This window comes from Schistocerca piceifrons, chromosome 3, assembly GCF_021461385.2.
Source record: "Schistocerca piceifrons isolate TAMUIC-IGC-003096 chromosome 3, iqSchPice1.1, whole genome shotgun sequence".
In the NCBI taxonomy this organism is placed as follows: domain Eukaryota; kingdom Metazoa; phylum Arthropoda; class Insecta; order Orthoptera; family Acrididae; genus Schistocerca; species Schistocerca piceifrons.
The window spans coordinates 842359639-842377149 of NC_060140.1; the positions used below are offsets into that span (position 1 = coordinate 842359639).

At 43.5% G+C, this 17511-nt stretch overlaps 1 protein-coding gene across 1 annotated transcript in view; it reads left to right on the forward strand.

Annotated features, from left to right (window-relative positions):
- LOC124787849 (chromatin-remodeling complex ATPase chain Iswi-like) overlaps window positions 1-17511 on the forward strand; it is a 126602-nt gene that overhangs the window by 76755 nt on the left and 32336 nt on the right.

The following is a 17511-nucleotide window of genomic DNA, read 5'->3' on the forward strand; positions in this document are numbered from 1 at the left end:
AAGTCAGTCAATTGTTTAAATACTCTAGCTAAGATCAAGAAAGTGAGAAGATACATGAAAATGATGGCGACAATGACAACAGTAGTAATATCGGTCAGCATTTTCTTTACGGCTTCAAAGAATATTTGTCACACCTTATGCGCCGAAACTTCTTATTTTGTCTCTCATTCTCCTGTAAGTGTCTTATTGCTATAATAATTTCATTACCACCATATGTATTTCTGTGGTCTACCTCCTTTTTTTTCCTCTTTGTAAAGTCTCTTTTGTCTGACAAAATACAATAATTGCCTCCCTGCATAACACCAAAAAGATTTAAACAGTGAAAACTCGACATAGGAATACCAAATGTGTTAGGAAAGGATAGGTTGCTAATTACTGTAAAGAAGACATGTTAAGTTCCAGACTCTGGCCTGAGCTGCCAGAGTTGGCAGTCATGTGTGTTGATGTGTGCTTGCTTGTGTGTATGAATAGTGCTTGTTTCTCTGTTTCTCTTTTGTTGTTTAAGGCTGTGGCCAAGAGCTTTGAGTGTGTTTTAATTGTGCCTGTCTGCAACTTAACCTGCTTCTTTAAGGTAAGTAGCACTCGATCTTTTCCTCCATTGTTGACACCACAAAGATTTTAGTTTTTTCAGTTCACATTTGTTTCTTAATTTCTTTTATCCTAATTTTATCTGGTAAAGGCACTCCAAAGCAGCATCTGCAAAAGTCATTATCTACATTGCTTTTTCCCCCTCACACAACTCATGTTTATGATCCTTAGGTGACAATGCTCACCACAAATGGCTTCAGCATTTGGAGCTTTGTTTTTCTCTTGATTTTAGCATCCCGTAAGGTAGAGGAAATGAGACACTTAAAGTAGTAAAGGAGTTTTGCTATTTAGGGAGTAAAATAACTGATGATGGTCGAAGTAGAGAGGATATAAAATGTAGACTGGCAATGGCAAGGAAATCGTTTCTGAAGAAGAGAAATTTGTTAACATCGAGTATAGATTTAAGTGTCAGGAAGTCGTTTCTGAAAGTATTTGTATGGAGTGTAGCCATGTATGGAAGTGAAACATGGACGATAACCAGTTTGGACAAGAAGAGAATAGAAGCTTTTGAAAAGTGGTGCTACAGAAGAATGCTGAAGATAAGGTGGGTAGATCACGTAACTAATGAGGAGGTATTGAATAGGATTGGGGAGAAGAGAAGTTTGTGGCACAACTTGACTAGAAGAAGGGATCGGTTGGTAGGACATGTTTTGAGGCATCAAGGGATCACAAATTTAGCATTGGAGGGCAGCGTGGAGGGTAAAAATCGTAGAGGGAGACCAAGAGATCAATACACTAAGCAGATTCAGAAGGATGTAGGTTGCAGTAGGTACTGGTAGATGAAGAAGCTTGCACAGGATAGAGTAGCATGGAGAGCTGCATCAAACCAGTCTCAGGACTGAAGACAACAACAACAACAACAAGGTAGAGTTTATCTGTCTTCTTAAAGCTGTCCCCAGTCTCATGGAGTAAATCTTTCTCATGTGCTCACCCTGCAGAGAGTGATTCCCAGGTTTCTGAATTCCTGAAGAGAGTTTATTTTTTCCTGTGTATGTTACCAAGTTGTTGCCAAGTTTTTACCCAGGTCTTCAACTATGAAATATTTTGTTTCTTTCCTTGTTTGATTATAAATCTTCCCTTGCATGTTTTTATACAAGTTCCTTCAGCATATTAACTGTATCGTCTTGATATTTGGTGAGCACAACTTGGTAGTCAGTAAGCAATAAATTATGTATACCTCTTTCTCCAGGTTGCACACTAATTTCACTTCACTTTTTAGACCAGTGTTTCTATGATTCAGAGATATATCTTTCAAATAATTTTCGTGGAAAATGACATTCTTTTCTGACATCCTTATTCACAGGAAAGTTACATGGAAACTCTTTGAATTTCTTACTTTTGTTCATCAAACAGTGGAAAATCCAGGATGGAATGTAACAATATTATGAAAAGGATAGTTGCTACTCACCATGTACCAGAGATGCTAAGTCGTAGACAGGCACAACAGAAAGACTTGTCACAAAATAAGCTTTTGGCCAACAAGGCCTTTGTCAAAAATAGACTGCCCGCGCGCCGACACACACACACACACACACACACACACACACACGAGACCACAGTCTGTGGCAGCTGAAGCCACACTGTGAGCAGCAGCAGCAGTGCATAATGGGAGAGGCAACTGGGTAGGGGTAAGGAGGAGACTATGGTGAGGAGGGGGAGGGAGAGCAGGGTAGGGGTGGAGGACAGGGAGAGTGCAGGGACAAGGTGGAGAGAGGGTAGGGCAGCTAGGTCTTGGACAGAGAGAGGGGAGGGAGGGGGTCACAGGGAAGGAGAGTAGCGGAAAGTGCATGGATGCTATAGAGAGGTGTGTAGCACTGGAATGGGAACAGGGAAGAGGCTGACGGGTGAGGACAATGACTAACAAAAGTTGAGGCCAGGAGGGTTACAGGAACATAGGATATATTACATGGATAGTCCCCACCTGTGCTGTTCAGAAAAGCTGGGTTTGGTGGGAGGGATCCATATGGTACAGGCTGTGAAGCAGTCATTGAAATGAAGAATTTCATGTTGGGTGGTGTGCTCAGCAACAGGATGGTCCAGTTGTTTCTTGGCCACAGTTTGTCGGTCATCATTCATGCGGACAGACAGCTCGTTGGCTGTCATGTCCACATAGAATGCAGCACAGTGGTTGCAGTTTAACTTGTAAGTCACGTGACGGTTTTCACAGGTAGACCATCTGTGAGAGAGCACCTAGAGTTCCTGCTGCTAACAAGGCGAGTACAACCATTCGTTTGCTACATATTTTTACGAGCTTCAAACAGGAGCGACTCCAGTAATGGATTGGAACTGTGATTGCTGTGTGTAGACGCGAGCTGAGTTGGTGACCCTTCGCTGACAGCTCCAAGCGGTTTTGGCTTCCGTCACACAGCTTAAGGCTGCTGCCAACGGGCGTCACAGTGGGCGGTCAGACGGGGGGATGCGAGGGATGTCGAGCATGTCTCTCGTGTCCCCTCATTGGTCCACTGCTGTGGCTGCCCCGGGGACTGCCTGCACTGAGGTTGACCCCTCACCTGTGGGCGAGTAGGAGATCATTCCAAAGTCTGGCAGGCAGCGAAAGACTTTCCAAGGGGGTTGACCTTGGAGCCTCCCCCGGTTCGTTTGACAAACAGGTTTCGGGCTGATAAAGTCTCTGTGGCTGACGAAGTCTCTGAGCCAGATGCAGTCGTCCACCCTGTTCCAGAGGAAGCTTCTCAGCGTGCAAGATCTGGGCATTCACAGAGTGTGGGTTTGCTGGTAGTTGGGAACTCCAACGTTTGGCTCGTAATGGGGTCCCTTAGAAACATGGCTGCCAAGGAGAGGAAAGAAGCTAGTGTGCACTTCGTGTGCATACCAGGGTGAGAGTCATTCCATATGTGTAAAGGGTGCTTCCGGATGCCACGAAGAGTGCAGGGCGTAACCAACTGCAGATGGTGGCTCATGTCGGTACCAATGATGCATGTCTCTTTGGATCGGAGGAGATTCTCTCTGGTTTCGGGCGGCTAGCGGAAATGTTAAAGACTTGGCGTTGCTTGCGATATTAAGGCAGAGTTCGCCATCTGCAGCATCGTTGATAGAAATGACTGTGGTCCTTTGGTGCAGAGCCGAGTGGAGGGTCTGAATCAGAGGATAGGCAGTTCTGTGACCATGTAGGCTGCAAGATTCCTTGACTTGTGCCATCGAGTGGTGGGTCTCTGGGTTCCGCTTAATAGGTCAGGAGTCCACTACACACAGGGAGCAGCTACACGGGTAGCGGGGGCTGTGTGGAAGGGACTGGGTTGTTTTTTAAGGTTAGAGGGTTGCAGGAAACCACAGAAAGGGCATCCGTCTAAAAGCGGGCAGGTAAAACACAGTAAGATAGTTGTAGAAATGATCGGTGCCGTAGTTGTAAATTGTCTTAGCTGTGTTGGGAAAGAACCAGAGCTCCAAGTCATAATAGAAAGCACTGAAGCTCAAATAGTTACAGGTACGGAAAGCTGGCTAAAGCCGGAAATGAGTTGAGCCGAAATTTTCTCAAATGACATAACAGTGTTCAGAAAGAATAGATTAAATACAGGTGGTGGATGAGTATTTATTGCTATCTGAAGTAGTTTACCTTGTAGCAAAATTGAAGTAGATAGTTCCTACGAAATAGTATCGGTAGAGGTGGGACTTGACAATCGGACTAAACTATTAATTGGATCATTTTACCGACCCCCCGACTCGGAAGATATAGTTGCTGAACAGTTCAAAGAAGACTTGAGTCTCATTTCAAATGGGTACCCCAATCATATAATTATAGTCGGTGGTGGCTTCGATCTACTCTCGATATGCTGGAAAAGTTATACATTTAAAGCCGGCGGCAGGCATAAAACGTCATCCGAAGTTGTACTAAATGCTTCCTCAGAAAATTATTTTGAACAATTAGTACATGAGCCCACTCGAAGTGTAAATGGTTGCAAAGCATACTTGACCTCTTAGCAACAAGTAATCCTGGACAAATAGGGAGTATCATGACGGTTAGAGGGATTAGCCACCACAAGGCAGTTGCTGCTAGGCTGATTACCGTAACACCCTCAACCGTCAAAAAGAAACACAAAGTGCATATATTTAAAAAAGCTGATAAAAATTCTCTTAACACCTTTTTAAGAGACAGACTCCACTCCTTCTGTTCTGATCATGAAAGCGTAGAAAAGATGTGGAATGATTTCAGAGAGATAGTATTGACGGCAATTGAGAGATATATACCACATAAATTAATAAGTGATGGTACTGATCCCCCATGGTACACAAAACGGGTCAGATCACTGTTGTTCAGAAGCAACGAAAAAAGCATGCCAAATTTAAAAGAATTCAAAATCCCCAAGATTGGCAAAGTTTTGCAGAAGTTTGAAAGATAGCTCATACTTCTATTCGAGATGCTTATAATAATTTCCACAATGAAACTCTGTCTCAGAATCTAGCAGAAAACCCAAAGAGATTCTGATCATGCATAAAGCACACCAGTGGCAAGATGCAATCAATAGCTTCACTTCGCGATAACAATGGTAAAGTCACTGGTGCCACAAAAGCAGAGTTATCAAACACGGTTTTCTGAAACCCCTTCACCAAAGATGATGAAGTAAATATTCCTGAATTCCAATCAAGAACAACTGGCAAGATGAGAAACATCGAAGTAGATATCCTTGATGTAGCAAAGCAGCTTAAATCACTTACTAAAGGTAAGGCCTCCGGACCGGATTGTATACCAACCAGGTTCTTTTCAGAGTATACTGATACAATAGCTCCATATTTAGCAATTATATTCAACTGCTCGCTCAAAGAAAAATCCACACCCAAAGACTGGAAAATTGCTCAAGTCAAGCCAATACCTAAAAAGGGAATTAGGAGTAATCCACTGAATTACAGGCCCATATCACTAACGTCGATTTGCAGTATTGTTTTGGAACATGTACTGTGTTAAAACATTATGTGAATTACCTCGAAGAAAACGATTTATTGACACACAGTCAGCACGGAGTCAGAAAATATCATCCTTGTGAAACACAACTTGCTCTATACTCGTGAAGTAATAAGTGCTATCGACAGGTGATGTCAAATTGAGTCCATATTTTTAGATTTCCAGAAGGCTTTCAACTTTGTTCCTCACAAGTGTCTTATATCCTAACTGCCTGCCAATGGAATATCACCTCAGTTGTGCAACTGGATTCGTGATTTCCTGTCAGAAAGGTCTCAGTTCGTAGTAATAGACAGAAAGTCATCAAGTAAAACAGAAGTAATATCCAGTGTTCCCCAAGGCAGTGTTAATAGGCCCTCTATCGTACCTGGTCTATATTAACGACATAGGAGACAATCTGAGTAGCCTTCATAGATTGTTTGCAGATGATGCTGTCATTTACCTTCTTGTAAAGTCACCAGATGACCAAAACAAATTGCAAACTGATTTAGGTATGACATCTGTATTGTGCGAAAAGTGGCAATTGACCCTGAATAAAGAAAAGTGTGAAGTTATTCACATGAGTACTAAAAGAAATCCGCTAAATTTCGATCACGCAATAAGTCACACAAACCTGAAGGCTATAAATTCCACTAAATACTTAGTGATTACAATTACAAATAACCTAAATTGGAACAACCACGTAGGTAGTGTTGTGGGTAGAGCCAACCAGAGACTGTGATTCATTGGCAGTACACTTGAAAAGTGCAACAGGTCTACTAAAGAAGCTGCTTACACCACTCTTGTCCACCCTATTCTGGAGTACTGCTGTGCGATGTGGGATCCTCATCAGGTGGGGCTGACAAATGACATCAAAAAAGTTCAAAGAACGGCAGCTCGTTTTGTATTATCGTGAAATAGAGGAGATGTAAATTGAAGTGGCAATCATTAAAACATAGGCATTTTTCGTTGCAATGGGATCTTCTCATGAAATGTCAATCATCTGTTTTCTCCTCCAATTGCGAAAACATTCTGTTGGCACCCACCTACATAAGGAGAAATGATCATCACCATAAAATAATAGAAATCAGGGCTCGCACAGAAAAATTTAAGTGCTTGTTTTTCCCGTGCACTGTTAGAAAGTAGAATGGTAAAGAGACAGCTTGAAGATGGTTCAATGAACCCCCTGCCAGGCACTTTATTGTGAATTGCAGAGTAATCACATAGACATAGACGTAGCCCTGCCTTTGGTGGAATGGGTGACGTTTGTGACCGGACTGGAGTAGGTGGTGGTGGAAGAATGTATGGGACAGATCTTGCAACTATTTCTATTACAGAGGTATGAGCTGTGAGGTAAGGGGTGGGAGAGGGGTGAGAAGGATAGTGGGCAGGACATTTCTTAATTCAGGGCATGGCGAGAGGTAGTCGAAACCTTGGTGGAGAATGTAATTCAGTTGCTCCAGTCCTGGGTGGGTAGTAAGTTAGAAGGGGAATGCTACTCTGTGGCCGGGCAGTGAGACTTTGGCAGGTAGTGGGTCACTGGAAAGATAAGGCATGGCAGATTTGTTTTTGTACAAGGTTGGGAGAATAATTACAATCTGTAAGGGCCTCAGTGAGACCCTCGGTATATTTAGAGAGGGACTGCTCATCATTGCAAATGTGACAGCTACAGGTGGATAGAGTGTATGGAACGGACTTCTTGGTATGGAATAGGTGACAGCTGTCGAAGAGGAGGAGTTGCTGGTGATTAGTATGTTTCATATGAACAGAGTTAGTGATGTAGCTATCTTTGATGCGGAAATCAACACCTATGAAGGTAGCTTGTTGGGTTGTGTAGGGTCAGGTTAAGTGAATGGGTGAGAAGATGTTGAGGTTCTGCAGGAATGTGGATGGGGCGTCCTCACCCTTGATCCAGATCACAAAGATGCCATAAGTGAATCTAAACCAGGTGAGGGGTTTAGGATTCTGGGTGTTTAGGAAGGATTCCTCCAGATGGCCCCTGAATAAGTTGGCATAGGATGGTGCCATGTGGGTACCCATATCCATACCCCAGAATTGTTTGTAGGCAATGCCTTCAAAGGAGATGTAATTGTTGCTGAGGATATACACTGAAGCGGAAAAAAAAAAAAAAAAAAAAAAAAAAAACTGGTATAGGCATGCATATTCAATTACAGAGATATGTAAACAGGCAGAACACAGCGCTGTGGTCAGCAACACCCATATAAGGCAACAAAAAGTGTCTGGTGCGGTTGTTAGATCAGCTACTGCTGCTACAGTGGCAGGTTATCAAGATTTAAGTGAGTTTGATCATGGTGTCATAGTCAGTGCACGGGTGATGGACACAGTATCTCAGAGGTAGTGATAAAGTGGGGATTTTCCCGTACGACCATTCCACAAGTGTAACGTAAATATCAAGAATCGAGTAAAACATAAAATTTCCAACATTGCTGCAGCCAGAAAAAGATTTTGCAAGAACAGGGCCAATGACAACTGAAGAGAATTGTTCAACGTGACAGAAGTGCAACCCTTCCGCAAATTGCTGCAGATTTCAGTGCTGGGCCATCAGCCAGTGTCAGCATGTGAACCATTCAACAAAACATCATCAATATGGGCTTTTGGAGCTTAAGACCTACATGTGTACCCTTGATGATTGCATGACACAAAGCTTTACGCCTTGCCTCAACACCGACTTTGGACTGTTGGTAACTGGAAACATGTTGCCTGGTCGGACGAGTCTCGTTTCAAATTGTATCGAGCAGTTGGATGTTTACAGGCATGGAGACAACTTCATGAATACATGAACCCTGCATGTCAGCAGGGCACTATTCAAGCTGGTGGAGACTCTGTAATGATGTGGGGGGGGCCGGCCGCTGTGGCCGTCCAGTTCTAGGCGCTTCAGTCCGGAACCGCGTGACCGCTACGGTCGCAGATTCGAATCCTGCCTCGGGCGTGGATGTGTGTGATGTCCTTAGGTTAGTTAGGTTTAAGTAGTTCTATGTTCTAGGGGACTGATGACCACAGATGTTAAGTCCCATAGTGCTCAGAGCCATTTGAACCGTTTGATGTGGGGAGGGTGCAGTTGGAGTGATATGGGGCACCTGATATGTCTTGATATGAATCTGACAGGTGAAACATATGTTAGCATTCTGCCTGGTCACCTGCATCCATTCATGTCCATTGTGCATTCAGACGGACTTTGGCAGTTTCAGTAGACCAGTACGACACCCAACATGTCTAGAATTGCTACAGAGTGGCTCCAGGAACACTTCTGAGTTTAAACACTTCCACTGGCCACCAAACTCCCCAGAAATGAACATTATTGAGCACATCTGGGATGCCTTGCAATGTGCTGTTCAGAAGAGATCTCTGCCCCTCATACTCTTATTTATGGACAGCCTTGCAGGATTCATGGTGTCAGTTCCCTCCAGCAGTACTTCACATGTCAGTTGAGTCCATGCCATGTCGTATTGCGGCACTTCTCCATGCTCGCGGGGACCCTACATGATATTAGGGAGGTTTACCAGTTTCTTTGGTTCTCCAGTGTAATTCGGTATGCAGTGGGTGGAGCATTGCGTATTCAAGCAACAACTGCATAACTCCCCTTAGCAGTTGACGTTCATGGGTACACTTTCTTCTTTTATTATTTGTTATTTAATCAAATTGTCAACATCATGTCCCTGGGGATGGATCTGACTTTGTGTTTGGTCCATTTACTACCAGAAAGTTTCAGTGAATTGTGTGCATTTTAGACATTTTACTCATGAGAATCGTACTGTCCTATATACTTCAGCTGTGAAACATCCCCACTTGCCGTGCCAAGTCGCTTGGACATTGTGATGCACCTGTTATCCTTACCACAGTAGAACTGTGTCTCCAGGAAAGGCAGAACATGTACTTTCTCCTGACAATGCATCGCTCTTGTTGTGCAATGGTCTTAGTAAGGGATGACATCTGTAACTTACTTTTCTGAAGTCCCTGTGTACCTGCATGTTCCATGTATCATAATCGCCATATTTTTCCACCGCGTCGAATGTATCAGTTGACAGCTGTGATTCTCTTTCACGATGTTGTCATCTATTAGACTGTTCATACTACTGAGCAGCTGACCGGGTTTTTATAGTTGAATAGCTTAGCTAACTCCTTCATATTCTCCACGAAGTCTGAGGGATGGACATTTGTTCTTCTTCCACTACTATGTTTATGAATGTTATGATGGTGCTTTTTGGACTGCAGTTGATTGACTACAAGAAACTTAATGGGGGAATATATCAAATAGCACTTTACAAGCTAACGGGATGTATTCTTGTACCGGCTGTCCCAAGAAGAATGGTAAGTATTCATGGATATGACAGGAACTATCATTTGAAGCAAAAAATTCATATGTACATTCATCCTGTTCCAAATGTTTGCTAGACAAAAATTACAGATCAAGAAGAGGAAACTGCTTAGCAAACTAGTCTTCTTACTTCGGTGTCGGGATAAGGAAGTGCTGCCGCAGTTCGCGAACCTACGGCATCCTGTCTACACGAACAAGGCGAGACGCATTTTGTGGTGGGCTAGTTCAGCCCTAGTACAAGAACACATCCGGGTCACGAGGCTGGAACTCGACAAGAACGCCAAGAGCCTGTTCACTCTCCACCTACACATGGCTTCCTGTCTTCCAGCACACACTTGGGAATAGATAGACGGCAATACTTTTGCTAATAGTGAGCTGACCAAGAAGAAGGCCACCGAAAAATAGTGCAACAAGTTTCTTTGGCTTCCAGGTGTGCGACAACAAGAAGATAAAACTTGCGCTGACAAGGTGGTCATTAATCTGACAGAAAGAGAACTGGATGAGCCAACTGTTTCGCTGATGTCAAAAGGCCAAAACTTTGCCCCAGTTCCAAAGACATTGCCAAAACGTGAAATCATCAGTGGTGTGGAACGGGCCATAAGAGGACTCCCCTCACAGGCTGCAGAAGAAGTAAGAAGAGACATTTGCAAAGTACTTGAGAAGGTAAAAATGCTGAAGAACGACATTTTGGCTGCAGAGCACAAGGCACTCCAGGAAGACAAGGACATAGTGGTCCTAGCAGAGGAAAAAGGGAATGCGACAGTGCTGATGAAGTCAGAAGATTATTGGCAGAAAATCGACACTCTCCTGCAAGATTTTGCTTACAAACAAGTGGGAAAGGACTTGACTGCATCAGTGACACACAGGACCATCGAGTTGCTCAATAACTCAGGACTGGAAAAGAACACTATCAGAAGACTGTACCCGAGGGCACCAGCACCACCACCGCGCCTGTACGGCGTACCAAAAATTCACAAGGAGGAGGTTCCATTATGTCTGATTTTAAACACAATAAATGCACCAACATACAGCATTGCCAAATGTCTGGCACAGTTGTTAAAACCACTCATAGGGAACTGTCCCCACCATGTGAAAAACTCGGCGGAATTCGTCAAGGTACTGCAAGAAATGCAGTTGGATGAAGAAGATCTGTTAGTCAGCTTCGATGTGACGTCATTATTCACACGGGTGTCCCTGGATGATTCTCTAGCACTGCTGGAGGGACACTTCGATGAGGACATAGTCAAACTGTTTCGGCATGTACTAACCACCACCTACTTGAAATGTGTACTAACCACCACCTAGTTGAAATGTGGTGGGAAATTCTACAAGCAAATAGATGGAGTTGCTATAGGTTCTCCCTTAGCACCAAGCATGGCTAACTTATACATGTGACACTTCGAGAAAGTAGCATTTGACATGGCTCCACTGAAACCGAAAGCATTTTACAGATATGTGGATGACATGGTAAAGATAACTACTTGAGTTCCTGCAGCACCTCAACGGTATACATGAAAACATCAAGTTTACCATGGAAATAGAGAAAATTGGAGGCCTACCCTTCCTGGACATCCTGGTTACTAGAAACACAGGAGGCACACTGGGACATTCAATATATAGGAATGAAACAAACACAGACCTATATCTCAATGCTAGGAGCTGTCACCATCCAGCGCAACGCAGCTCTATATTTAACACCTTGGTACACAGGGCGAGGTCCATTTGCGACAAGAAGAGCTTACCGAGTGAATTACAAGATCTAAAGGAGACCTTCAGAAGAAACGGCTACAGTGAGAAACTAATAGGAAGAGCTGTGAGGAACAATAAGAGGAGAGGAAGAGAGAGACCAGAAGAGGACGACTCAAGAGGTTGTGCTTTCTTGCCATATATGGTCAATGTCGAAGATCGCGAGAATCCTTAAGAAGCACCAAGTGAAGATCGTCTTTCACGCAGCAAAGAAAATCAAGGATATTTTTGGATCGACCAAAGACCCACTAGGACTAATGACACCGGGTGTTTATAGAATTGAATGTGAATGTGGAATGCAATAGATAGGGCAGACGCAATGTTGCATTACACAATGCCCTACGGAACACATAAGAAACGTGTGTCTTGGACGGGTTGACAAATCCGCGGTGGCGGAACACAGCAGCAACGAAAAGCATACCTTCGAATTTAAAGAAACAAAGAAGTTATGCAGTGCCAGCGGATTTTGGGATTCGGTGATAAAAGAAGCGGTAGAGATTCACCTGCACGAAAATTTAATTAATCGAGAGAGTGGGGTTACCATCTCATTACAACTTGCGGGATGCAATTAGGAAAATTCGGCAAGAACGCTCCGGTCCGAAGGGGACCGCGGCCAGCGCTGGTATGAACAGACACCGGGAATCGACACCCACACGTACGTCCCCACCACCACCGGTGCCGCCAAGCGCCCAGTGTGATTCCGCTGGCACGTGACTGGTCGGCGGCTGGAATCTGATAGCGGTCCAGCGCCTACAAAGGCATGTGACAGACAGCATCCTGACACTTCACCAGTAGATGATGGATACGCAATCCATTGAAACATTGCGACTAGAAGACGACGCCACTAGGCTGATAACCAGTGAAGATTTCATAGCAAGGCAGATCACATTTAAGTTACCAAGTGCTGGTAGTAGAACCATTCAACGTGTTACTTGTTCCTGCACAGTTGCCATGTGCTAGTAATGTGACTGGTACACCATCTCAACAATATGTTACTGTTCCTGAACAGATTGTTGAACTACACATTCAGAAGAAGAATGGGAACTTTGAAGAATGCCTGTTGCACACAGTGTGCTGAAAACTCTGGTAAACACTATGATCAGGAATTTGATGTGTCAGAAGTGCAGACGGTGTTCTTAGATAGCAGCAGGAGCACTGCCATTGCAGAAGCTGTAAACACACACCATATCTGCACATCTTCAATAGAAATGTGCCATTTCAGCTAGCTTATGTGCAAAAACAGTTAACCAATGCTTCTTGCTGATACACTCTCAGTCCCTCTCACTACTTAACTCACAACCTCCCAAGGACAACTGTGTATTCAACTGGCTACGTTAGTGGTAGAAAACATCCCGAACAAAGAAGATCTAAGCAGCAAATTAGGTTGGGCTAGAATATAATGTCAAAGAGGCTGTGTCGGTAAGAGACATACATATGTATCACTACTCCAAAAACAAAATAGCATGTTGGTTTGCCTTTGGAAAGCAATGCTACATGGCATGAATTTGACAGCTCCGTACTAGGTTTCTGGAGATACGTGACACCAGATGTCTATGTACCTGTAAATTACGGCCAGTGGGCTTTGTCAGGTGTGCAGATGGTATCCTATAGTACCCCAGATGTGCTCCATTGGTACAGATCAGGTGAATTTGGTGGCCAAAACTGAAGCGTGAGTTCACTGTTGTGCTCCTCAAATCACTATTGCAAGGTTTTGGCTTTGTGATATGGAAGATGCCGTCACCATTGGTGCAGGTGGTCTGCAATAATGTCCATGTAGTCCACAGATGTCGTGGTGCCTTCAATTAGTACAACAGGTCCCACAGAAGCTCAGGTAAGTGTCTCCCATAGCATAATACTTCTGCCAATGTCCATGGCACAGTGCATTTTCCAGCAGCTGTTCACATAAATGGTGGCATGTCAGGACACAGCCGCCAACCTCGTGTAATAATAAAACGTGATTCATCCGGCCAGGCGACGCATTTACATTGATCCGTGGTCCAGTCTCGATGTTCTGTGTCCACCACAACTGTAGTTGACAGTGATGTTGGGTCAGCGTGGGAACACATAGGGGTTGTCTGCTGCAGAATCGCATGTTCAACAATGTGTACTGAATTGTGTTCAACAATGTGTGCCGAATTGTGTGGTCCTAAACACTTGAGCCTACACTAATGTTGTACTACACTGTCGGACCTGCCATAGGTGGTTGCCTGTCCTGCCTTACATATTGGGCAAGCCAACGACCACTGTGTTCTCTGTGATGCATACCTGGTAACCTGTTCATAGTTTCGCCATCTTTGAACGACTTTCCATAGATGGCAGTGTGAGAAGTGGCCAGTTTCACTTGTCCAAAATGTTCATTCCCAGGCACTGGACCATAAAAACCTACTCTTTGTCAGAGTTGCTAATGTCAGTGGATTTCCCCATTTGTGGTGCAGCTCATCACTAAAATGATTCCTTATTCATTTCTGGTCTGCGTATGTACTATCCTTACTGCAGAACATACCCACAACACCAGCTGCTGACATTCAGTCTCTCAGTGGACAGTGGTCATAATGTTTTGGCTGATGAGTATATATGGTAAAACTCACCTCTTGCATTGGGAGGTATGGTGCCCAAACATTACAGAGCCCAATATTTGTCATTTTGTAGGCATGTCTGCAGGTATAATTACTTCATTCCTCAATAGATACATAACTGTCTGATGTTGTCCAACTTCACACTAATATTGGGTAGGAACACACTGCATCTAAGGTTATGATGCCTCGTTCACATCGCTTATGTGGAAAGGTGTCTCAGCTTCAGGGCACATGTGTCAATGGAGTCATTCACAACACCAGAGATGTAACACAGCTTCTGCATGAACAAGGAAGGTATTTGAGTTCGAACAAAGGTATCTGCATGAAATTTTGCTTATAGGACCATCATGTACCATCCAATGAGCTGGTGAATGTCATTTTTCTGCAAGTTTCTGCAAAAATGCCGTAGATGTTACTGCGGATGTCATTGTAGAAGCCAAACACAATGCAGATAACTTAACTATAAATACAGTGAGAACTTTCAGAAAAATTCTCTAAGCAATATGAATGACTACATAACTCACAGTGAAGAAAACCAAGAAGATCTCGTGTCCTAACTGTTCATTCTATAATATCGGGTCTGAATGCCACATTGGTGACACTGTGACATTTTTGAAGTTGTCCACAGGTTCACCAATATTGTAGCCAGTGTTCTACCATGCATAACGAAGCATTGGTCTGTAGACTTTTCATTTATTTACACGTCAAGTTCCGTAGGACCAAATTGAGGAGCAAATCTCCAAGGTCATGGAACATGTCAGTACATGAAATTAGAACATAAAAGTAATAAAAGATAAAAACAATATGTTTATGAACCCAAAAAAGTCAAGCCAGTCAACAATATGACAAGAATCAGCTTAAATTTTTCAAGGAACTCCTCGACAGAACGGAAGGAGTGACCCACGAGGAAACTCTTCAGTTTCGATTTGAAAGCGCATAGATTACTGCTAAGGTTTTTGAATCCTTGTGGTAGCTTATTGAAAATGGATGCAGCAGTTTACTGCACACCTTGCTGCACAAGAGTAAAGGAAATCCGATTCAAATGCAGGTTTGATTTCTGCAGAGTAATAACTGAGTGAAAGCTGCTTCTTCTTGGGAATAATCTAATATTGTTAACAAGAAATGACAGTAAGGAATACATATATTGAGAGGTCGATGTCAAAATACCCAGACTCCTCGTGAATAGGGTTCGACAAGAGGTTCGTGAACTAACACCAATTAATGCCCGAACCACCCGTTTCTGAGCCAAAAATATCATTTTAGAATGGGAAGAGTTATCCCAAAATATAATACTATACAACATAAGCAAAGTAGACTAATTTTCATGTCAAACAACCACTCACTTCAGATACTATTCTAATAGTAAAAATGGCAGCATTAAGTTTTTGAACAAGATCCTGAATATGGACTTTCCACAACAGTTTACTATCTATCTGAACACCTATCTATCTGAATCATATGACCATTCTGTGAAATTAAATGTCAGGTTTTGTTGAATTGTGTGTTAGAAACTGTAAAAACTGAGTCTTACTGTGATTTAGCATTTGTTTATTTTCTACAAGCAATGAACTTATGACATGAACTGTACTATTTGAAACCAAGCCAATGTTGCATACAACATCCTTTACCATCAAGCTAGTGTCATCAGCAAACAGAAATATTTTAGAGTTACCTGTAATACTAGAGGGCATATCATTTATATAAATAAGGAACAGGAGTGGCCCTAACACTGATCCCTGGGGCACATCAACATAAACATCATTTCCACCCCTTTTATTGCTCATGAAAACCACACATTGCCTGTTATACCACCACACTTCAAGACCTTCACAAGTGGTAGTCCAGATTGTTGTACACATTGGTACCTCTAATACCTAGTAGCACATCCTCTTGCATTGATGCATGCCTGTATTCATTGTGACATACAATCTCAAGTTCATCAAGGCACTGTTCGTCCAGATTGTCCCACTCCTCAACTGTGATTTGGCGCAGGTCCCTCACAGTGGTTGGTGAGTCACGTCGTCCATAAACAACCCTTTTCAATCTATTTCAGGCATGTTCGATAGGGTTCATGTCTGGAGAACATGGTGGCCATTCTAGTCAAGCGATGTCGTTACTCTGAACTAAGTCATTCACAAGATGTGCACGATGGGGGCGCAAATTGTCATCCATGAAGACGAATACCTCGCCAGTATGCTGCCAATATGGTTGCACTGTCAGTCAGAGGATGGCATTCACGTATCGTACAGCCGTTACGTTGCCTTCCGTGACCACCAGCAGCGTACATCAGCCCCAAGTAATGCCACCCCAAAACAGCAGGGCACCTCCACCTTGCTGCACTCACTGGACAGTGTATCGAAGGCGTTCAGCCTGACTGGGTTGCCTCCAAACACGTCTCCAATGATTGTCTAGTTGATGGTATATGCGACACTGATCAGTGAAGACAGCATGATGCCAGTCCTGAGTGGTCCATTTGCCATGTTGTTGGGCCCATCTGTACCGCACTGTATGGTGTCTGGTTGCAAAGATGGACCTTGCCATGGACATTTGGAGTAAAGTTGCGCATCATGCAGCCTGTTGCGTACAGATTGAGTCGTAACACGACATCCTGTGGCTGCGCAAAAAGCATTATTGTATCTTGTGGCGTTGCTGTCAGGGTTCCTCCAAGCCATAATCCATAGGTAGAGGTCATCCACTGAAGTAGTAGCCATTGGACGGCCTGTGCGAGGCATGTCATTGACAGTTCCTGTCTCTCTGTATCTCCTCCATGTCTGAACAGCATCGCTTCGTTTCACTCCGAGACACCTGGAAAATTTTCTTTGTTGAGAGACCTTCCTGGCACATAGTAACAATGCGGATGCGATCAAACCGCGATATTGACTATGTAGGCACGGTTGAACTACAGACAACACGAGCCATTCCTGGTGGAATGACTGGAATTGATCAGCTGTTGGACCCGCTGCGTCCAATAGGCGCTGCTCATGCATGGTTGTTTACATCTTTGGGCGGGTTTAGTAACTTCTCTGAACAGTCAAAGGGCTGCGTCTGTGACACAGTCAGCGTCTGTCCTCAGGAATTCTGGGAACCGGGGTGATGCAAAACTTTTTTTGATGTGTGCAAATACTAGAAAACATATGAATGAATCTTCTACACCAATGAAGTAGAAGTAACAAACTTCAAAGTGTCACAATTGCTTTAGTGGAGCATTAGTTATCCAGATTACCAGTTTTGGCAAGCTATGTTGCTGTTTTCAGAGCTGTAAAGCCTATACTGAGTAGCTCGAAACTGGGTGAGGAATATCTACATAACATTTTTCACGTAATATGGATTCAAAACCTTACCCACTACAGTTCAAAGAATCTTATCCATATGTG